Genomic DNA, 24227 nt, shown 5'->3' with positions numbered 1-24227 from the left:
AAAACCTAAGAAGTAGTTAGGTTTTTAGAGAATCTGCCTTCGCAGGACTCAAACCCTGATGTTAAAGATGAAGTGTATATGATGTGTAGTTTTTTGTAAAAGTCTGTTTTGGTTTTCAATTAAAAAGTTAAAGGAATGTTTGAATAAACAGGTGGTAGATGGATGGATGGATGGATGGATGGATGGATGGTTGGATGGATGGATGGATAAATGCATAAATGTGTGGATGGATGAGTGTAAAGACAGGCAAAATGAGTGGACCAGTCCTTATCAACACCATGAGAAGGCTGCCTTACTGCTCTCTGTCAAGAGCCCACTCTCCTGCATCCTCTGATGGAACTTCTCACCAGACAATGGCTATAAAACTATTTAGAAAGGAAAATTTCCATCAATATAAATGATCAGTTAAAAAAGTACTTCTAATTTCAGTAATTATTTTCTAATAAAAAATAACAAAAAATAAAATTAAAACAAAGAAACAGAAAACCACAAAAACCCAAACAAACCCAAATCTCAAAAACTAAAAACACAAAGTGCATCTAAGGAACAAAGAATAAGCTTGTAGCGTGTGTTTAAATACAAGAAGTTAAACTTTAGTCATTTAAAATTTAAGAATATTTCCTGGAAAGAGAAAGATAACAGTAATAGTAAATAAAATAAAATAGCAAAATAAAAAAATATGGTAGAAAAAAGGCAAAATTCCTGTAATTTTAAGAAATTAAACATTAGGCAATGAATCCAACTCAACAAATGTTTATGAAAATTGCAAAAGAAAGAAAGAAAGAAAGAAAGAAAGAAAGAAAGAAATTAATAGAGCTTAATCCTTGTCCTCAGGAGACTGAACTTAAGGGGAAAAGCTAAAAATGTGTTAAACTGTAAACCCAGCAAAGTGTGAGCTGTAATATAAGGAAGGAATGAATACAGTTTGTTCAGACAAGAAGAGAGGCATTTGACTGACAGCAGACAGAAGCCTAGTGGGACAATGCACTCACAATGAGTTACTGAAAGTCATCTGAGTTACATGTGCACCTCCTCTTCCCATTCTTAGAATCCAATCCTTTAGAACATGAGGATGCTGACTGGGATGTTTCTTGACCGCTCTTGCTGTGTTCTGCTTTAGCCACAGGATGCTGTTACCGTTAACAAGTATTTCAAAAAAAAAAAAAAAAAAAAAGAGTTAAAATTAGGCACACGCTCTGCCCATTTTCACCCTCGAAAAGTTCCTGGTCATATCTGTTCTGTTATCAGATAATAGTTAAGATATGCTACCCTCTCTTCTCATTAGCCTTTGATGTTACTCCTTAGTTTTTTATACTTAAATCTCACCAGCCTCTTTATATAAAAGTCACTGGCCACCCAGGTGTCTGACATTCATTCTCTAGAAGATGCTTTAGGGACTCACAGGAACAATATGCTGAGTTCAGTTTGGCCGCATCTGAAATCCTTGGCTCCTGGTTTACTTTCTTGGCTACACCATTTCCTCTGTGATAATTCATCACCAAATTCTGATGCTAGTTCAGGCTACTTCTTAAAGCAAGTCATGCTCTCTTTTTGCCTGGAAGCCCAAAGCATTTATTTTTAATTTTTTTCCTGTAATGTCTTGTCATTTTATTTGTCTATGACTGGATGTTAGTAGTTTTTAGCTATTCACGTGTGTAGTTTCTTTTTTTTTTTTTCCTTTTGTTTCTGGCAACATTGTATACATCTTTTTTATTGGATATTTTCTTTATTTACATTTTAAATGTTATCCCCTTTCCTGGTCCTCCTATCCCACTCCCTCCCTTGCTTCTATGAGAGTGTTCACCCACCCACCCACTCCTGGACCTGAACCTGAGAGATATCTGAGATGGTCAGCTTTCACACCCTCAGGGCAAACAACCCTGCTCAGGTGAGGTGCAGGGACTGCTCTCCCAGGTGCTGCAGCAGGTGAGGGACAAGGCCAGCTTTCCTGCTCTTATTAGCTTAGGGCCAGGTCTCCCACCTCCTGCAGGTGCTGAAGGAGGAGTGGCTGGAGTAGACAAGTGTCAGGGTCAGCTCTTCCCTCCCAGGGCCTGGCTCACCTGCAACTCCCACAATATGCAGGCCCCACTTTCCTGAGTACTGCAGCTGCCTAGGAGCAGGAGTCAACTCTCCTGCTCTCATGCTCTCGGGGCCACCTCTCCCATGATGCCAAGGTGAGGGGTGGTATAACTTTTGCATAGCCCTCAGACATCAATATGTCCCTAGACAGCAGCCCAGATAGGGATGACTGTCTGGCTTTTGGTGGTAACAGATCCCTACTGTTGGTGGGCCACAAACCCAGACATGGACCCCAGTGACAGCACAGGTCTGGATGCCACCATAGTTCCAGGTAGCATCACACATCAGGCTATTTCTCACTATGCTCGAGTCGTCCCCCATTCTGCCTCTCTTTATTATGCCCCATATCCTTCTGTTTCTCTTTCTCTTCCGTTTCTCCACCACTTACTTGCTCCTCTTAGAGGTTCCCCAGAGCCTTTGATTGTCTGGGATCCTCTCTGGGGTGGTCTCAGGAGTGCTATGTTCCACTTGTGCAGTACGGGTGCTGGCTAGTTGTCATCTTGGGCATGGTCTGCCCCACCTCAGGCCTGCGTGATGCTGGACTGGTGGTCATCTCAGGCCCTGTTTATGCCCTATGACATGTGTCTGGTGGTCATCTTGGGCTCACTCTTTACCCAGCCCTCCTGAGTGGCTCCATGTGAGGGTTACCTTAGGCTCACTCCTGCCTGAAGGCTCTAGGTCCCAGGTGGAGTTCTTCTAGTCTCTGGCTTGCTCCCTATGCTAGGAGTCACTCTGGGCTTGCACGACAATGGACTGGTGGTCAACTCACGCTTGAATTTTTCAGGAAATGTTAGCTACTAATCATTCAGATGTTCAGAGGTGGAGACACTAAGGGTAGACATAGCCTCTCTCCTCTTCCACCTTCTGACACACATGTGACACAGCAGCCACACCTGCATCTAACTCCTCTAGGGGTTGGGGGGCTCAATATTTTTAACCTGGAGACTTGGCCATGTTGAAATTATGAGTGTGGTTTGCCCAGTAATAAACTGTAGAACCTCTCAGAAAGACAACAAAAATTTGTCATATAACTTTACTAGAGTCTGATGCCAGAAGCCTGACCTTAGAGATTCCCAGCAGATCAGACTTGCATGCTGTCTCAAGAGACTAGTGATGTCGAAGCAAGAGAGAACTGATGGATCTGGGCACTGTGGAAGCGCAATGGTGGCATAGTGAAGACATGTCCAAATCCTGGATAGAATACTGACAAGTTCCGGGATTAGAGGAGGGGCAAGAGCTATGTATAAACCATGCGGTTTGAGCCATACTATAAATCTATTTAATCTTCAGTTTTGGGAGGGTCTATTGTTGCTTAGGAAATTATTATTGTTGTTTAGGGAGGCGATTCATATGCCCTGCTTCTTAGAGTGCAGCCTCAATTCATGTTATGAGGTATAGGCTGCAAGGCTTGGTATCCCTTGAATTTCCATAAGCTGTTAAGGGCTGAGAGAGAATGTGCCAAGGAATGGAATGGGGTAAGTCAGGACAGTGGTAGCTGGTACTACAAAGAAGCCCATGCTACAGTCCCTGGGTTTGCTCGTCCTTCTTCCTTAGAGACTCCAGCTGTCCTTATGTTGCACCCTCTTTGACCATCTTAACACGTTTCCCTTGTAACTTGCTTTGCCCTTCCCCTGCCTCACCGCTCTCCTACAACCCAGACTGTGCTTGAGCTTCCTAGGGTAAGCGTGCGTCACTATGCTGGGTTGTATGGTGCTGGGAACTGGACCTAGAACTCTGTGCATACTGAAAAAAAAGTGTGTTTCCAACTCAACTACTTGCACTCACTTCCTTTATTTGCCTTTTGGAAATTTACATCATTCTTTTCTTTTCATCTGAAGGATCCAGATATTAGCCTTTTAAAAGCTATTTCTTGTTAGGGCCTTTCCCCCCAACCCTAAAATTTTGATTGTCTCCTAAATCCTTCACTTCATTCATATATTTTTCTCTGGTTCTTATTTGTGTTGGTATGTGTGTGTGTGTGTGTGTGTGTGTGTGTGTGTGTTTGTGCGTGCATGCATTATATTTTCTTGGTGTCTTTGGCAAATTTGTACATTATAGCTTGTGATCTGGTTCCCAAGATAAGAATCCTGGTTTTATTTTTACCATCTATGGAGACATTGATCATATATTTTTTTCATAGTCACATTGATTCTCATGAGACATTGATAATGGCATTTATTTATTTGGTCATGGTAATATTTTGTAGGGTGTGATCATTTTGCTTTTGTGTTTCTTGTTGTCCTGAACTTTTAGAAGGAGCCTTGGCTGAGTTGTTCTTTCTAACTTCACAGTGTTCTCTTCTCATGATTCCATGCAGTGTTAACAATGTAGCTTTCTGTGTAAAGTTTTAAGGCTCCTTTCCCATTTTTACTGATACATGATTTCCCATTTTTCATTTTTTGTTCTGATCATCTTGGTTTTTCTGCCAGTAGTTCCTCTCTAGGAACCATGTGAGGGAGCAAGGTTTCAGGACTGTGCACTGAGCTGCTATGTGTGGTTATCTCTTTACCAGTTGTCTTTTGTTGCTTGTGGGAGGTAGCCTGTTGCTCCATTTGCTTGTACATTTTCCATTTACATTTTTCCATTTCCATTGCTCTACTTACTTATATTTGGAGATTTACATTTACATTTGGAGATTTACATGGATAAAATAATATGTTGTTACTACTACTGGTATCCTCTCAGAATTTCTAGTTTGTGCATATGTATATGTGTGTGTTTATGTGCGTGTGCGTGCGCACGTGTGTGGTAGAGGTCAGAGGTCAGTGTTGAGTACCTTTCTCAGACACTCTGGACTTCACTATTATTTAGGCAAGTCTCTTACTGAACATGGAGCTTTCCAGTTGGCTAGATTACATGGAAAGCAAGCTCCAGGAATCCTCCTATGTCCCCTTCTCCAGCACTTGGATCACAGACACACTGTCACATCTGGCTTTTCATGTGGGGTCTTAACTCAGGTCGCACGCTGACATGGCAAGCACTTTACCTCAGGATTCCTAGGCCTTTAAGCTGATAATTATGAAGATTTGGACTTGAGAGATGCATCTGGACTGTGTCTTGTTTGGCCTTGTCTGACCTACCTCATGTAGCTATCAGATACCAACTGCATCTCTTAAGTCCAAAGGACTTTTGGAACTGAGACAAGAAAAAAATTATAAACACAATTACGAAGAGCAACAAGAACAACTGGCTTGTAAAATGGAAGGAATTGTATTGCAGAGATGGCGAGATTTGTGTTCGTTTTCTTACCCAAACAAAGGAGCATCACAGAAGTAAATGTGACGTGGGCAAAAGTAGGTTGAGCAGCCCAGCCTGGGGTCCTTTCAGGGTTCATGCTGTGTTTATTTCTTTGGCAAATAAAGGCATTTTTTGTACAGTGTCTTGCAGTGGACAGACCCTGTCTTAAGAACTTTAGAAAATACTTACTCAAAGGGCAGTATGGTTGTGCATGCCTTTCATCCTGGCACTTAGGATGCAGAGGTAAGCAGATCTCTGAGTTCGAGGCCAGCCTGGTCTGCAGAGCAAGTTCCAGGACAGTCAGGGTTACATAGAGAAACCCTGTCTTGAAAACAAAAAACCAAAAACGAAACAAACAAAACACACACACACACACACACACACACACACACACACACACCCCATAATCAAGACTTCAAGACTTCATTTAGCTTTGTGACATGATTGGAGTCCATAGTTACCCACAGAGGATCTCAATATGGAAATGAGACGTGAGAAGGTGACCTTTCTCAGTGCCACACAGGTACAGTGAATATTACACCATGGCCTGGTGCCTGTGGCATCCAGTCCCAGTTCCTCTCCCGTGACATTCTGCCTCACCACTAAGCATTAAGATGGATCGATTAGCCAGGAGACTCCCTGGCCTGGAGGGCATGCTCCTCCTCTGAAGGGTATTGTGATACCTTCATTCTTAAATATGAAGGATGGTAGCTTTCACTGTGGGATTCTCACATAGTTGTCACCATTCATAAATGACTTGCTCTGTTCCAGACATGGTTGGCTGTTACACACACACACATTCTAGCATAATCCTCAAAAGATTAGCACCATCCCTGGTGTACACATAAGGGACTTAGCACAACTTAGAGTGTAAGACTTAAATTCACTCTGCTAACCAACTACAGTCCTATGGAGAGATAAGTCTTTTATTTATGCACACGCACATACACACACACACAGACACACATACATGCACATACACACACATGAACGTGCACATATGTGGAGGGAAATTAGGAGGAACAACCTAATAGCTCCTAGGAATGAGCCTGTCTAATGGGTTGTATAGGAGAGTGGCAGCCTCTTCCGTTTCAACAATTTTTCCTTTCTCTCTACAATGGCTAACCCTGGCTATCAGCTGGACTGCATCTCGGATCAATGAGAATGCAAGCTGCTGAGCATTTCAAGGGCCCTTTTTGATCAGATCATTTAGCATGGGAAGACCCGCACTAAATGTAGGCTGCACTTTCTAGTGGCAGCCCAGATAAAGGATATGGAAACAGGACAGCTTTGCTTTTTGCCTACTTGCCCTCACTCTGCTAGTAGGTTCATCTACCCTGTTGCTATGGCATTCCTTCATCAGTGTTAGAACTGGCTTCTCCGGGCTTCCAAGGTCAACTGCAGATGAGCAGCTCCTTAGGAATCCTCTACGTTTTCATGCCAGGTTGGGACCATTGAGATACCTGGCCTCGTGGATTGAGCAACTGGATAGTCGTAAGCCTCTCTGGTATGAGACACACAATGTTGACTACAGTAGCCAGACAGCATTGTGTCAGCTACTCTAATAATTCCCCTTTATATCTATGAATCCTATCATCTGGATTCCTCCAGAGAACTGGACTAACCCACCTTCCCAATTAGACTAAGGAGCATCAGACTGTTGTTTTTCTTCCTCCTTCCCACCAACAGACATCATTCTAAGAGTCAATCTCTGTACAAGGGCTCTGTAATCTTGTGTGTTGGTTTATAGAGCTGTAAATTTATCCTCCCAAGCACATGTGAAGCCTGGTGGGGGATCGCCCGTACCCTGCTGATGAAGAAATGGAGCCATGCCTCCATTCTTTAAAGGTCTCCTCACATCTAGACAGTTTTACCATCACCAGCATCCTGTCAGTTCCTTACCGTCCACAAACCGCCTCACACACTAAGCTCAGGCCCCCAGGCTCTCCTTTTATGGGTTACTTCCCTCTCGAGACGTTATTGTTTTTTTCTCATTGTTTAATAGATCAAGTCTAAGTCCCTATATTTGGTCTCATAGGCCCCTTTTAAATTTTTTCGAACCAGAACTTACAGGTCCCTTTGAGAGGAGGACTTAGGCTTGGAGAAGAATCAAGCTTTTTTCTTCCTCCCATCCTCCCTCTCTTACCCTCCCTAAGCCATGTTTCTTTTCTACCTATAACTGTAAAAAGAAATCAATTCTTTTTAGCTAGAGTAAATTACATCCAACCCCCCTTACGTTGGGAAGAGGCACTAAAGTGCTGACAGGTGCCGTCTTGGGAATGGATGGGTGTTCTTACCGCCTTCCTCCCAGGGAAATCAGAAGCCAAAAATTAACTTGTGAACAGCCATGCTATATGGAAAGAGAGCTGTAACTAACATTAAAGCACTTTAACTCCCAGTAGGAGACATCCTATTTCTGTGCATTTTCCACTTACAAATTACAAACCCAATAGCATCTTAAATTGGAATTCGGAATGGACCATAGACTTGAGCTACAGTCATGGCTTTTAAATGCCATTTGAGGGCTGGGGAGATGGCTCAGTGGATAAAGTGATTGCCATGCGAGGGTGAGGAATGGAGTTTGAATCCTCGGCATCCATGTGCGTACTGCACAGGTATGGTAGTCTGCTTGTAATCCCCGCACTTGATAGGCAGGCACAGGGACTCCTCCAAGCAGCCTGGCTGGCTAGCCTAGCGGAATCAGTGAACTTCTGCTTCAGCAGGAGATTCTGCTGAGGGTGGAGAGAAATTGAGGAGGGCGGCTACTGTCAACCTCCAGGCTGCACACTCCCACCCATACATATGTATATATATTCATATGCACATACTCTCACATACATGTGCTCACACATGTGAACATGCATACACACATTCAGCATACATCCATGCAAACCACACAAATACAAACATGCAAAAGTATAAATTGAGCCAAAAAAAAGCACAAATACATGGCCAAAGGCTTAATAAATTTCTCAAATACATTAGGAACTGAAACATTTGCTTGTCCTTATTTACTGCTCACACCATTCCCACCAAGGTTTTGATAAATGTGCCTTTTTGATTGAGGTCATTTCTTGAACCAGTCAAGACAACCTTAAAAGATGCCACTTGTATGCATGTGACTAGTGCCAAGGGGGAACACTTGGCTTGAAAGTTTGAGTTAACTGTTCTGATCAGATGTTTGTCAACTTCACAAAAGCTAGAGTCATCTGAGAAGAAGGAATCACAATCAAGCAAATGTCTCTGTGATAGTGTCCCATAGGCAAGTTTTTGGGGCATTTTCTCTATTAAAGGTTAATGAGGGCAGGTGTCACCCCAGGACAGGTAGCCTGAGGTACCTAAGGAAGCAAAGTCACGAGGGACAAACAAGCCAGCAAGCAGCAGGCCTCCGTGGTTAGTTCCTACGGTTAGGTTTCTATGTGGAGTTCTTGACCTGACTTCCCTCGTTGATGGAGAGTTATAAAATGAAATAAAACCTTTCACAGTTGCTTTTGGTCGTGGTGTTTTATCGCAGCAGTAGAGACTTAACTAAGACAATAGTTAAGGAACTGAGACTACTGGCTTTCCCGTCGTCGGTGCTCATAAAAAAATGGCAAATGTGGTGTCCTCAGTCAGTCAGTCTCAGGTCCAAGATATTTCTGGATTAAAAATGAGACAAACTAATGCATGGTTCTTTACTGATAGGCTCTTGCTTACTTCTCTCCTTGGCTACAGTGCTATTTGGCTCTTCAGGAGAAGCTTCCTGATGAGATGCCCAAGTCTGCTGGCAGAGATTAGGTCTTAGAGAAACAGGGCAGTAAGATATATGAGGTTTATTCTAATGGTCCTTGTCACATTGCACAGATGGTGGCATTTACCATGGAAATCAGTAAGGGACTCTTTGTTCTCAGCCACAGATGGCTCAGGAAGCCCCCAGTGACCTCACCCTTTCCCACCTTGGTAGCTATTTCCGAATTTGTTCCCATGGCATGCATGTTTTAAGCTTCTGTTCATGGTAGCACGAACTTATGTCGGTGCATGGTCTCTATGAGGCTATACACTCAAGGGGTTAAGAGATTCAGGAGGAAGCTCAAGGTCATGGAGCCACGAGTGGCAACGATGCAGGATCCCAAGCCTAGTTCATCAGTCCCAGAGTTCAGAGTCTTAATTGGAAGGCTGTCATGTCACAGAAATCATAATTGTTCTCTTAGGGAAAAATAATGGGCATGAAATAGTCCATCATCCCACGATAATTACAATGGTAATTGGTTATCGGGTCTTTAGGAACTGTACTAATCATGTCATAGACATTTCAGTTAATCCATCCTGCCATCCTATATGTGGGCAGAGAATCATCACGGATTTTCAGATGAGGACACTGAATGTCACAGAAGCTAAATGACTCTTTAAGCTGACGCACAGGCTGATCATCTTCTGTATCCATGGCTTCCTTCCTTAGCTTTACTCAGGCTCACATTCCAAATATCAGTTGTTGCTTCAAGCATAGCACCCTGTGCACTGTTGAAATATGTTGTTTGCTGTTGGAATGTATTCTTAATAAACCTGGTTATGTTTTATATATAATTTGAATGCTAATATCTCACTTTATGCTTTTTTTTGCTAATGCTATTGCTTACTTATTTTATATTGTGTAAACGAGGTTATAATGCAAAAAAGCAAATTTGAGAGATTTCCTTATCCAAGTTAAAAATGGGCCGTAAAGCAGCAGAGATGATGCACGGCATCAACAACTCATCTGGCCCAGGAACAGCTATGAAAGAGAGCACAGGGTTGGGCCAAGAAGTTTGGAAACAGGGACAAAGGGCCTTGAAGCTAAAAAGTGCAGTGGCTGACCATGGAAACTTGACAAAGACCAACTGAGAGCAATGATCAAAGCTGATCCCCTTACATCTACATGGGAAGCTGCAAAGAACTCAGCATGGACCACTCAAAGGTCATCTGAAACAAATTTAAAAGGTGACAATGCTCAGTGGGGGAGAAGCACCTCATGAGCTTACCAAAATTTTGTATTGAACGGTTCTATAGATTGGTTGACCTTGTTTGATGCTGTATAGCAACAAGGAAGCTTATCTCTGTCCGAATTTAACATGCTGCAGAAAGCTAATTGTACATTACTAATGGCCACCAGCTCTCTCTTTGTACTGAGAAAAATTTCTAAAGGACTTTCCATAGTCAAATTTGCACCCAAGGGTCATGACCACTGTCAGGCAGTCAGTTCTACTATAGCTTTCTGAATCCTAGGAAAGCCATTAGACCTGGGGAGTATGTGTACCAAACTGATGATGTACATTAGAAGATGCAGTGCCTGGAGTTTGCATCAGCATCAGTGCCTGATTCTTCTCCAGATCAATGCCCAACCATACATTGTACAACCAACCCTTCAAAAGTTGAACAGGTTGGCCTTTGAAGGCCTGCCTCATCCACTATCACCTGACCTCTCGCCCACTGACTACTGCTTTTTCAAACATCCTGACCCTTGTCTGTAGAAAACATGCTTGGATGACTTGCAGGATACAGCAAATGTGTCTCAGGAGTTTGTTGGATCCCACAGCACCAATTTCTATGTTATAAGAATGAGCTTATTCTCCATTGTTCAAAATGTATGGATTATAAGGATTCTTGTTTTGATTAACGGAGGCATGTTTGAGCACAGTTAACATGATTTACGCTAAAGTTTTAAATAAAAAAAGTTGAAAGAAAACATGATTAAAAAATTTATGGTCCAAAGTTGAAACTCCTTTGGTACTATATAATATGATATAACACAGTACAACACACACACACACACACACACACACACACACACACACATGATCTCAAAAAAATTACTGAAAAGGGCCTTGAAAACTACCAGCTGTGTTTTCTATTGGGTTTCCTGTATGCATAGTCGTGTGTGTGTGTGTGTGTGTGTGTGTGTGTGTGTGCGCGCGCGCGCGTGCGCTCGCGTATGCATGCACATGCATGTTTATACATCTTAGATTTTGGTAAGGGGAATTTTCTAGCAAGACTCCCTATCATGTGGACAATTATAGTGCTGGTGTCGATAGGACTAGTACCTTACATTGGTATGTTTTATGTTTACATATATTCTGGTTGGATTTCCTTCCCATGGGAGGAAATTGAGTCTCAGGAGAAATGAGTTAGGCTCAATTTTGTGGCCTATGTTTCCTGATCTTTTTGCTAGAGTAAATTTTTCAAACTACATATATGAAGGTACCTCAGAAACTGTTAGAAAAAACATGGCTGGGGCTTCAAGGGCCTATATTTGGCAGCTCTGTTTTATATGATAATTTTTTGGGGGTTAGGAGATATTCTGTTTTGTAAAAATGTGTAGCAGTTTGTTGCTGCTGTGTAACAACCATGACCAAACTGTCGTCAGTCATCAGTCATTGCTGCTGCATGTGTGGGTTGGTAGGGGTTGACTGGGTACTTCAGGGTTGCTGTGTATGCTCCAGTGAAGAGGTGAAGCAACTGAGATGACCTTGATCAAGGTGTAAACCCTTAACCAGTGGGTAACACAGGGCGTACTCCTCTCATTTGGTTTCAGGTTTGAGCTTTGGAACAGATGTGCTGTCACTTCCAAATTAAATAGCCAAGTTCAAATTCAAGGAACTCTTAAAAGATGCTATAGAAAGAATGTAAGTAAATAAAAGAATAGAGGACTGGAGTCAATAATGCAATTATCCACAACTCTTCAAAAAAAATTACACCTTCATTTACCTGTCTAAATTGGAGATGAGAGCCCTTCCAGCTACACACACCCCAGGGAGTTCTATGGGATAAATGATCTATTGTAAGGATACAGTAACTGTATCCAGAGGCCATCAGGCATGAGGATTTTCACTTTCATCAGCTGCCAGTTTGGCCTATGCTCAGTGTCTTCCACTTTTTGTGACTTACTCAGGCACAATAGTTGGATAAGCGAGAGAGAGGGGACAGAGACAGACACAGAGAGACAGACAGAGGCAGACAGGCCGACAGACAGACAGAGGCACGCAGAGAGGCATCATACAAACTTGTCTCTACTTACTGACAGCTTCAGTTTCCAGCCTTATTTTTGTCTACACTTTACCTCTCCCTCTGCCCCTACCATCTCCCTACATCTCTTGAGATCTCTGTAGATAGATCCACCTTCTCCCCTGCTGTCTCCTTGCTTATTGTCCTAGTGTCATTGAACATCTGAGTCCACCTGTTGAAAGCTATTGCTAACCTGGTCTTGAAAGCTATGGGAGTTTGTAGCCTTGACCTTCTCCTATTTAATTGGCCTTCATAAGCTGTCAGATTCTGCTAAGGTCGTTTAATTCTGTCTTTTTTATAATGTGGTTCAAGCTAAATGGATAAGAGGCCAAATAATGAGAAATCCTCTGCAAAATGCAATGTGCCAGCATTACTCCATCTGGGGGGGGGGCAGTACAAGAGTTACTCAGCAGAATATTTATTAAGATGGGATCTGTAGGGAGTTTCTAAACACAGATGCAAAATAGTGAAACACGTGGAGTGACAGTCACAGCATAAGGATGAATTCTGGAAGATTCTCCTCTTGCACAAGACTCTTTCCCCCAGTGAGTTTAATTACTTGATGACAAACAAGGAGCTTTCCAAGTCTCTCCTGATTATTCAGGGGCTTTTCAGTGGATGCCTGAGTTGGAGGGTGACTTCTGCATGGCAAAAGGGATGAGGATGTAGGGAAACAGGATCTTTGGGGGATATGGAAAACCACACATCTGATCTAGTTAGCCAAGATCCATTCTGAAAACAGGAAGAAGAGAAAAGCACAGCCACAAAATATCATCTGTTAATTATCTGGAGTCAACATGGAGTCGGACTATTTGCATGTGAAAATCCCCCCTCCTCCCTTTCTTCTTCTTTTTCTTGTTGGGAGACAGGGTCTTACTGTGTAGCCCTGGCATTCCTGGAGTAGCTACATAGACCAGCCTAGATTCAAACTCATAGAGATCCACCTGCTCCTGCCTCCTGAGTGCTGGGTTTAAAGGCACAAGCCACCACACATGGTTTTAAAATCTATTTCCTTTTAATAGGAAAGCTTCAACCTTGTTTTCAGAGACAAGGTCTGTCCATTGGCCTGGAAATTGGTAAATTCCTTCCTTCCCTACTCTCATACTTCCTGAGATGATAAAAAAAATAATGTCTTTAGTTAAAGCTGGATGTCACATGGGTCAAGATCACTCCTAGACTACCATATAAGGAAAGAGACAGGTAACTACTACTCAGATAGTTTCAGGTACTAATAGACTCTTAAAAATAATGAATAGGGGCCGGGCAGTGGTGGTGCACGCCTTTAATCCCAGCACTTGAGAAGCAGAGGCATGCGGATTTTTGAGTTTGAGGCCAGCCTGGTCTACAGAGTGAGTTCCAGGACAGCCAGGGCTACACAGAGAAACCCTGTCTCAAAAAAAAAAAAAAAAAAAAAAAAAAAAAAAAAAAAAGACAAAAAAAGAATAATGAATAGGGAGTCTGGAGAGCTGGCTCAGGAGTAATCTCCAAGGCCAGAATCTGGATTCTTGGCATCCATGTAAAAGCTATGCATGGCAGCATCAGCTTGTTGTCCTATTGATGGGGAAGCAGAGACCAAAGGATCTCTGGATGCTGGGAAGCCAGTCTAGTTAAACCCACAAGCTAGATAGACCCTGTCTGAAAAAAATAAGGTGGATACCGACTGAAGAAGATAGCCAGCACCAACCCTTGGCCTTCATACACATGACATAGGCAGGTACATATGTACATACACACTCACATGCACACATAGATACACACATGTAGATGTGAATATGAATTAGAAAGCTAGGATTGTTGACCATCAGGGACTTTGAGAAAGACCCTGGCAATGAAATGGCAGAATCACCAGGAATTTCGAGTATGGGTTGGAGGGATGGAGGGAGCACAGAGGTTAGGGATGGATAACATCACAGGGTTCTGTTTGGATATGTGGGTCATGGTTCAAAATCTGTATTTGGCTCTGAGTACTCTTCTCGGTTATGGGGACTTGTTCTCAGGAAAAGCAATAAAATCTAATCTATGTTTTCAAAGGACTGGCTACACTACCATGGATGGGCAGATCTTATGTCCATCCCCCCCCCACTTCCTTCATTGTCATCTACTTCGAATCTCCATTGTGCAACCTGTAAGGTGTAATACTCACCTGTAGCTGTCTATAGCTGTCAATGAGGACTTGTCCATTAGCAGTCAAGAGGTTTAAGTCTATAAATGTTCAAAACTGGGTGTGAAAGTACAGGACCGTCATAACTGGAACTTCTCGGATGCTAGCTACTTCTGGTCTTTTTCTTAACCCATCGATCTCCTTGTGACAAGAGTGGGTCCCTGCTGGACCCAGTCTTCACTTTCAGAAACACTCTTGCAGCCTCTGCTGAACACCAGCTTCTGTCCAAGGCTGCAATTGGAAGGGCCTCGTGGACCATGAATATGGGGGAAATGCGTAAGCTGCCCATGGGGATACTGCTGTTATGTCCTTCTTCTTTTGGCCCAGCAGTTTTCACTCAATGACTTCTTTCCCTCCATCCTTTCTCTCCCCCATGCCTTCTGTCTTCCCCATTCTCATTGCTGGCTTTACACTCGTTAATAGTTGCACGGTACCAGCATGAACATTTGAGCTTCTTACTCTTAGAGGAGGTCCACTGTTCTTCCAGGAAAAAAATAACTTCCCCAGACTACACTGGAATAGACCTGGCCTGGGTTACAGCAGAGAAGAAGAAAGGAGCAGCCTGCTACAGGTAGCATGGAGACATGGCCTTGACAGCTAAGATAGGAGGCTAGAGCTGGATTTCAAACATTTTTTTTTCTGAAGCCAGTACAGGGAGGGTCAGAACCTGGGACACCAGGACACCTAAATCATCCAGAGCCATCCTCCGTGTGGCAGCTTGACAAGCCTGTGTGTTTCCTAATGAAGCCTGTGAGACTCCGGGGCAGAGTTCCTTTCTTAGAATAAGCTATTTAACAGTACAGTAAACTGTGAGCTATACTTTAACTTAAAATGTTCAAAATTAGGCGTGCTTCAGCTGCTTAGCTATTTACCCTGCTCACGGAGATGGCTCAAGAGGTAAGTGCTTGTGCAAGCATGAGGACCTAATTTGAGTCTGGCAACCATGTGAAAAAGCTAGTCATGGAAAATCATGTTTGTAGTCCTGGTACTGAGAGGACAAAGGCAGGAGGATCCTTTGGTCACTGGCTAGCCTGCCTGCTCAAGTTTGTGAGTTCTAAGTTCGGTGAGAAACCGTGCTTCAAAAAATAAGATAACGGGCAACCAAAGAAGACATGAACATTAGCCTCTGGCCTATATATATATATATATACACATGTGTACATATACACACATACACATATATGCACACACATACATATACACATATACATGCACATACATATGCATACACATACATACACACTCATATATACACATACACACTCATATATACATACATACACATTCATCTGTACACACATACACACACACAACACAAATACAAACATATACACATGCAAAAAAGAGTTCTGTATCTAGAAACATAACTAATTATCCAGAATGGTTCTCTAAAGCTGATACTTTCCCCAAATTTTATTATTGGTTTAGTTTCAGTGGAATTTTCCTAAGCACATTAGTCCTATTTTTTCCCTTCAGTGTATGTTTTCTCAAGAGACAGTACCTATTTTTGTATTAAATAGCAAGGGTTCCCAGACACACACACAAGTCACAACCCCTGTGGTTGGTGCAAACTAATTCTATAGAGAAAAGAAGCTGACAGGGATTAGGGAGTGAGGGGTGTCAAGGAGTTCAGATGTTTTCCTTTCAGGGATGGGAGAGAACAGCGTCTGAGGTCAGGAAGGATGTGGAGACTGGAGAATAGCTGGAGGGAATGCCAGTTGAGCTTTTTAATGCAGTATAAGAGAGTAGTGGAGGAATATGGCTCAGTGGTGGAACACTTGTCTAGTGTGCATGAGGCCAAAGTTTGATGCCTAGCATGACTAAGAACACTAGGAAGGAGTCGACTGAGAGCATGGACCCAGATTGGCACACGAGGATTTTGGAAGCTTTCCTGTTGATCTTCCTGCAGCTCTAGGAAACCCCATCCCTGGGATTGTGAAAGTCACCCACAGGTGTTTATGGCTGATTTAGGTGTTAGTGCTAGATTTGTTGGGCATAAGATTTACAAAGTTGAACATATATTTTCATATATTTGAAAAACACCATCACTTGTGAATACATCAGTGTCTAATAGGTTTGACTTTCTCTGTAAGCAACCCATATGGAGTCACAAATCACATGCAGCCAGTGCTGATTTTAACCTGGTAAGCCATGCTATCTGTTTGTCTATCTGTCTGTCTGTCCTCTGTCCGTCTATCTATCTATCTATCTATCTATCTATCTATCTATCTATCTATCTATTATCTCTTTATTTTTAATTAATTAATTAATTAATTTTAATTTATGTATTAATCATTATTTATATGTGTTTATTTATATCTTGTACACATGATCTCACTAATAGTCCTGGATGGCCTGGTACTCATTATACATGTACACCAGTCCAGCATCATATTTCTGCCTTTAACTCCCAAAAGAGAAAAGTAGACACACACACACACACACACACACACACACACACACACACACACACAGCTGGAGTTGAAGTGGGGACAGAGGGAAAGGGAGATACTGGCAAACTGCTGGGCTCTTGTAATTTGGAATTAAACATGTTGACATATGTGCCAGGAGATCGGATGAAATTAACCATGTATAATATCTCAAGTGTCTGGATGAGCATGTGTAAGTATTCTAATGGACTTAAGAAAGTTCTAGAATGATGAAGATTTCCATTTGATTTAAGAGAAAAAAATTAACCCATGAAATCAGAAGCAGATTTAGCTTAGGTGATGGTAGAGAGCTTTTGAGTTTGTGGGGACAGTAGATTCCTGAGATAGGATTTGTTGGAGAGGTGGGCTGGCTCCTTGGAGAACAACTGCGAAGGCCTTGCAGATAGACTTGTTCTATACTTTCCATGCCTTTTGGGATTTGGAGGGGCTGGAGGAGGACATTGCCCTGGAAAATTCAGAGGATGTAATTTAGATTTAAATAATGCAATAATATCTTTAAAATTCTTGAAGAATAATACAGCTCTTTGCACTTAAAAAGAACATTATGGCTTGTCTTTTGAGCTGGTTTCCAAATAGTTTTAACAGTGGAAAATTTTCAAATGACATCCTACAAATACCTCATCTATAGCACAGACAGAGTGTAGTTCTGCTGGGTATGTGCCGGGGAAGAACTTAGCATTGGCGGTTTTATGTTTCTTCTCTTGTTTCAGCTTCTAGGAGACATCCAGCTTATGAGACAGCCTGGTATTTTAAAATGAGGTAACTCTAAAGGGATGACAGCATATTTATAAAAAAACATGTTCAGTAACACTACTTGCTTTTTATTCATAATGGCTAAAAATAGGACACAAAATAAATGTCCATCTGCAGAAAAGAATCACACTGTGCTATGTGCAGACATTGGAATTCTTACCCAGTGATAAAAGGAAATGCCTATTGATCAGCACCAAGGTAGTTGAATCTCAGAAGCATTAAAGATACAGAGCACAAAAGAACACACTCTTAGATTCTATTAATATTATATAGAAGAATACTTTAAACTAATCTACAAAGGAAGAATCCGGAAACAGTTACTGGGGTGTCAGAGAGAACTGGCTCAAAGGCCACACAGGGGACTCTATGGAGTGCCGGAAATCTGCATGTCATTTGACAAGATGTTTGCATTTATGTACCCAGCTGTTAAAACTCATCAGATGGAATGCCCAACATGGACTCATTTTATTCTATGTCCATTCTATCTTAGTATATGTTAGCTTCGTAGTTCTTAGCTCGAGCATTGCTCAGTTCATTTATCCATTGGATAGAAAAAAAGACAAAGGGATTGGCTAGGGTTTAGGATTCTGATCCTGTGACCATCCCCCTGCGGCTCTTCCTCCCCAGTTACACTCTCTTTTCACCAACACACTATCCCAGCTGAGCCCCTCCTCACCTCCTTCACCACTAGGAACTCCAGAACTTCGCTGTTGCTGAGATGAGCAGTAACTCCCAGAGTTATGAAGCCTTTGTCTTCTCCTATGGTGGAAACTGCACTGTGAACTCCATATATTTCCACTCCATTGCTGAACTGTTGATGAGTGTGACACTGTACTCAAGAGCCCTGGGGAACTCCTGTTTTCTGTCTGCCTCACTTTCTCACATGAAAAACCAAATGCAGAGTGTAAGCATACATGATATTCTTGTCACAGAAGTAAGACTAGAGTTCTAGAAACTCGATGTGGCCGAAACTAAACTCTGAATTTGGTAAATTAGGAGTTAACTTTTAAAACAGATGTATTTTTGGAGATTACCTGTCTGTATCTGTATGTGCTTGCGAGTACACGTTCATTCTTAACCACTGAGCCATCTCTCCAGTCGTAGAAGTTAGATTTTTATAAAAAAAGTATTTATTTGTACTGCTGAAGTATGTGCAAAGGGCCCTTTACAGTTACAGACCTGACTTTGGATCTCAAGGGATGTAATTTTATAAAATCCAACCTGTGGGAAACCATTCACAACTAAATTAAGGGTGATGGGTGCTTACTGACAAATATTCCTCAAAATTTGGAAAAACATTCTGAGGGCTTTGATAGAAAACACATAAGTAAACATGCCACCCAGTTGACATGCTAACAGACACTCTGTCCCCAGTTTGCTCAACCTGGCAACACCATAATTATTCTGGGTAATGACCAAGATGACCCCAAACTATAACATAATGGAATGAAGAACGTCATAGAATGTAACCCTGATGTAAGACTTCATTCTAAACTCTTAGCCTGAGCACTCAATGGTCTGGAATGGAAGACAGGTGACAGATGCTGAGCCCCTACAGTGTCAGTAAGGAGTTTGGTCCTTTTACTGCAAACTAGTAAATGCCACTTAATCTGGGTACTGAAATGGTCTCCTTTGCTTTATTATGTTGGTTATTCCATGTGCGCTTTTGCTACTAGTTATAAAAATGTCACCGTTTCTGCAGCTGCATCTTCCCTCTCATAAACTCCAGCATCTCATCAGACTCACCTCCTGAATAGCTTGCAGCAAACCACCACAGGCCAAGGCTGGCTTAATCAAAGATTTTCTTCTTAATAAACACAGTGTGTAAAAAAGCATGCCAACACGAGAGCCTGGAATACCAAAGGAAGTCTGAGCATGTACTTTAGTTAGGGGAAATTCAGTGTTGTATTTCAATCAATGCTATAGGAGGCCTGCAAACAGCCAATGTGGCCTCAGCATTTGAAATATAACTTAATCTGTATGTGGTCTACCTTAGGTTTTAAGTAGTCTATTACTGGTGGGGAAAAAATCTCCCTCTCTCCCTGTGTGTGTGTGTGTATGAGTGTGTGTGTGTATGAGTGTGTGTGTGTATGAGTGTGTGTGTGTATGAGTGTGTGTGTGTATGAGTGTGTGTGTGTATGAGTGTGTGTGTATGAGTGTGTGTATATATGTTTGTGTGTGTGTAAGAGAGAGAGAGAAAGAGAGAGAGAGAGAGAGAGAGAGAGAGAGAGAGAGAGAGAATTGAGAATCTCATTATATAGCCATGGTTGCTGCCAACAAGAGCTCCCTCCCAAAGGTATGCATTACCATGCCTGGAAAAATCTGGGTTTTCTATTACACAAAGGGAAAAGCATTTGTAGTAACCAACCATCACCACAGCTGCAGAAATACAAAGGTGATTTTCTTTAGTAAAACGTCTGAGTTATAAGTTGTTCTCCTTAATACCTTCTGCTCAGAAAACTCTCTTCTTGGCCACTTTGTATTTGACAGCTTGGGCCATTGGTGGTTGTCATACTTACTTGAAAGGGTGGAGAGGTGAATGCAGGGGGCTCCTGTTAGGCTGCTGGTTCAGAGACATATGGATGTTGAGAACTAAGGACTGAGTGCTACCAAGACATGTCACCTCACTCTCCAGCCTGCTCCAGCAGGATAAAGGCCCAATGCAAGCTACCAGGCTAGAAGAGATGGTGGTAGCATGGTGGGGGTGTGGTGGTGAGGTAAAGTTGTCTCTCAGAAGGGAGGGATATCAGTTGACATTCTCTGAAGAGTCTTAACCATAAGCCTTTGCAATGCTTCTCTTCTACTAGCTGACAAATAACAGATATGTCAGAACTGCCCCATGTCAGCTCTCCCTCCACTCCCCAAACCCTGCTCCAAGTGCTAGAAATAGAAGCCAAAGGCATGACAACCTTTCCTTCCTGATGTCCCAGAGGAGGAAGAGGTCATTGTTGGCATCCTGAGATTGAACATTCATTAGTAGCCTCTGAGGAAAGCTAGCTTTGCCTGCCATCAAGCTCTTACCCGTGAGCAAAGGATAAATTAGTTTCTACAGGGGAGTCTCACTGGGGATACAAACTATACCCACGGGCAAACCCCATGCTCAGGAATAAATGGCCAACACAAAATGAACTCAAAGGTATTTTGTGTGTGTGTGTGTGTGTGTGTGTGTGTGTGTGTGTGTGTGTGTGTACGTGCACGTGTCTCATATTGCCTTGTTTGGGTATTTTCTACCTTTCTAGTCCTTTGTTGTATTGTGATTTTCAATTTGTGTTTTGATGGTTTTTGTGTGTCTGTGCATGTATACATTTTTCATGCTCTATTTTTGCTTCATCTTTTCTTATCCATTTGTTTTCTTCTTTTTATTCTTCTTTGTCTTTTGGTTTTTTTTTTGCCTATTTGTTTTCTTGAGAGAGGTGGAGGAGGTACAGGGTAACAAGGGTGAGGAGGTGGGCAGGATCTAGGTGAAGATGAGAGAGGAGGGAAAGCCAACCAGATGTATTATATAAAAAAAAATATTTTCAATTGAAAGAGAAGATCTTAACAGCCATTAGGGTGGTGGACTGGACTCTTGAATGAGAGCCACCTGAGCCATCAGAAATCTGCATGTCCTTATAGCAAGGCAAAGCTGGTAACTCACCAGTCTGATGCATCCACTTCGTGTGTGTGTGTGTGTGTGTGTGTGTGTGTGTGTGTGTGTGTGTAGGAGTAGACCCATGAGTGTGAATGTGGATATACTTGGCATCTCAAGGGTCAGTCTTCAGGTGCTTGACACCTCTTGTTTGAGATAAGGTCTATCATTAGCTTGCAAGTTCACTATCAGGCCTGGCTAGATGGCTTCCAAAAGCCCAGGGATCCTCCTGTCTCTCTGCCTTCCATCTCATGGTGCTTGGATTTACAGGCATGCACTGCCACACATGACTTTTGGTGTATATGGTGGGGATCAGGACTCAGGTCCTCATGCTTGGGAGGCAAGCCTTTTGTCAACTGGCCTAGTACCCCTGCACCTCCATCTCTCCACCTTGCCAAGTATGGCAGGCAATCAGTGGCCCAAGTATAAGCAAACACAGCAGCTATGTCTGTACAGTCAGTCTCCTGAGAAGTTTGAGACAGAGAGGCTTCATCTTTGCATCTTTTCAGAGATGGATCACCTCAGTTTCCTCACATGCCAGTATCTGCAGTGAGAAGGGACTCATGGCAGGGTGGCCAGTAAAGGGGCTTGGTTGAACCAGCTGACATTCCTGGTATGTGGTACAGGGACGTGGCCAACTCTGTGCAGCTCTGTTAAGAGAGGGAGGGAATAGTCGCTCTGAGGTCAGTGTAGACTGAAGCTCAGGCTGCAGAGCACAGTGAGTTAGAGAATTAAATTTGCTGTCTCTTGTCATGTTGAGGGTCCCCTCTGCTGACAGTACTGTTGATTGAGTGGTCATGCTTTTTAAAAAAAATTTTCCATGAAGAGGATTCACAGGTGTCTTGATGTCTGCTGCCTAGTTCTAGGCCATCATGACTACTTTTGTCTTATGTATTCTTTGGTCATCTGGTCTCTCTCTCTCTCTCTCTCTCTCTCTCTCTCTCTCTCTCTCTCTGTCTCTCTCTCTTCACCTGTCCATCTGTCTGTCTCTCTTTGTCTCTGTCCCTGTCCCCCTCTCTCTCTTTCTCCCTCTCTCTGTGTGATGTACTTGTTTGTACTTGTTCATGTGGGTGTATGCATACACGTGTGGATACCAAAGGTTGACATCAGGCTCTCTCACTGACCCTGAAGCTCATCAATTTGCCTAGGTTTGCTGACCAATGAGTGTCAAGGCTCTACCTGTCTCCATTTCCCCCCACCCTTTACCCCCCTCACAATGATATCCCAGGCATGAGCCTCTATGCTCAACTTTTGCAGGGATGCCAGGGATTCAAATTCAGATCCTTATACTTACATAGCAGGCATTTTTACTTACTGGGCCATCTCCTCAGCCTCACTTCAGAACTTTGAGGAGGTGCCACTTAGAGGACACTTATTAAGACTGTAGGGAAAGAATTGAGTTCTCAGTTTTGTGTGCAGCTATCTTTCTGTTGGAGGCCCTGACAGTGATGACTGGATGTGGCTGTTTCTCAGGAGCTACTTAGACATCTGGGGGCTATTTGGATCCAGCTGGGCTTATACAGCCAAGTTAGTAAGAAAGATACAGCCTTTTAACGGCCTGCTGGTCTTTCGGTGGCTAAAACACATACAAAATGATCCCTTCCATACCTCCATCCCATAATAGACTCTCATCATTTCCTACCTGTCTCTCAGGTCCAGTCCATCCCATTACACCCTGGGGAAGCACAAGGGTCAGAGTATATGAGTGTCACGTATTACTTAGTGGAGCAAAGGCTGAATGTTTAATATGGTTTTCCTTAGCATCCGCCCCCAGCCCAAAGAGCAGTGTTTAAATTTTATTCCCCAAATGTGCTGTGTTGGTCCACATTTGTGTTGTTTAAGGAGTCTGCCATGAACTCTGAAGGTCTCCAGGGAGGATCTTAAGAGAAAGCATAGGAAAGGGATTTTTTTTAAAAAATAGAGGAAAATGCTTCAGATGTAAAGTCATTGTCTTGCTAGACAGTGTCGAGAATAGTGGACAAAAATGATGGTATGACTAAAGAATGGAGGGATTGCTCTCTCTACTTTGAAATCAGGGGCGAAACTTTTATTAAACTAAAACTTACCTTCAACTCATAAATTGTAAGATTTTTATCACCTACTTGGGACTGAAATACATATTTAAATGTGACTTGTTTTTGTTCAACTGTGGAATGTGTATATGTGCATGCATGCATGCATGCTCGAGTGCGTGCGTGAGTGCATACATGTGTGTGCGCGCGCGCGTGTGCACGTGTGTGTGTGTGTGTGTGTGTGTGTGTGTGTAAGCATGCATGCTCTACTAGGGATTGGATTTAGGGGCTCGTAGATGTTATTCAGTTGACCACTGATCTGCAACTTCAATTCACAAACTGTCCTTTAAACACAAAGGATAATTCTTAAGCTGGGTAGCATTACTCTGGAATTAACTTTTAAAAAACAAAATTTTGGCTTAAAAAATGTGGGATAATGTATAAGACAGACTCACTCTTCATTTGCATTTCCAGCAGGATGCAGCTAACCAGGACTTCAAGAGGTAAAGTTAGATTCAATTCACATGCAATTTTCAGACATACTTCAAAGGGCTCTGCTGTTTCCGTGTACCCAGTGTTCATCAGGGCAAGTGTCTTACAAAGCTATGGCGCAGATTCACAGGGAGAGCATTGTTACTGGTTTAGCCAACATACAGAACAATGCCATTAATATAAAGTTCTCATGGAGTGTTCTTTTATAGCTGCCTCTGACTCCTGAGGTCCACTAGCCTGAACTCTGTTTCTATAACTTATTGTTTCCAAAATAAGTGGGACTAATTAGCATGAAACCTTTTTAAAGTCATTCTTTCCCTCAATGTATCTTGCCAAAAAATTCATCCAAGTTACTACATCTATCGCCGGCCTTTATCACTGGTAGTATTTTATAGCGT

At 42.5% G+C, this 24227-nt stretch overlaps 1 protein-coding gene and 1 non-coding gene across 12 annotated transcripts in view; one reads left to right on the top strand and one right to left on the bottom strand.

The window, feature by feature from the left end:
• Positions 1 to 24227, top strand: part of Rgs6 (regulator of G protein signaling 6) — a 523682-nt gene that overhangs the window by 141789 nt on the left and 357666 nt on the right. The window lies entirely within an intron of this gene.
• On the bottom strand, positions 2866 to 2998 carry LOC143437178 (small nucleolar RNA SNORA17). Its single transcript, XR_013106794.1, has one exon. It is a non-coding gene; the product is annotated as a small nucleolar RNA SNORA17 (small nucleolar RNA).

Source organism: Arvicanthis niloticus, chromosome 23, assembly GCF_011762505.2.
Source record: "Arvicanthis niloticus isolate mArvNil1 chromosome 23, mArvNil1.pat.X, whole genome shotgun sequence".
Taxonomy (NCBI): domain Eukaryota; kingdom Metazoa; phylum Chordata; class Mammalia; order Rodentia; family Muridae; genus Arvicanthis; species Arvicanthis niloticus.
The sequence above is the reverse complement of the archived record's forward strand: the minus strand, read 5'-3'. Positions and strand labels throughout refer to the sequence as shown.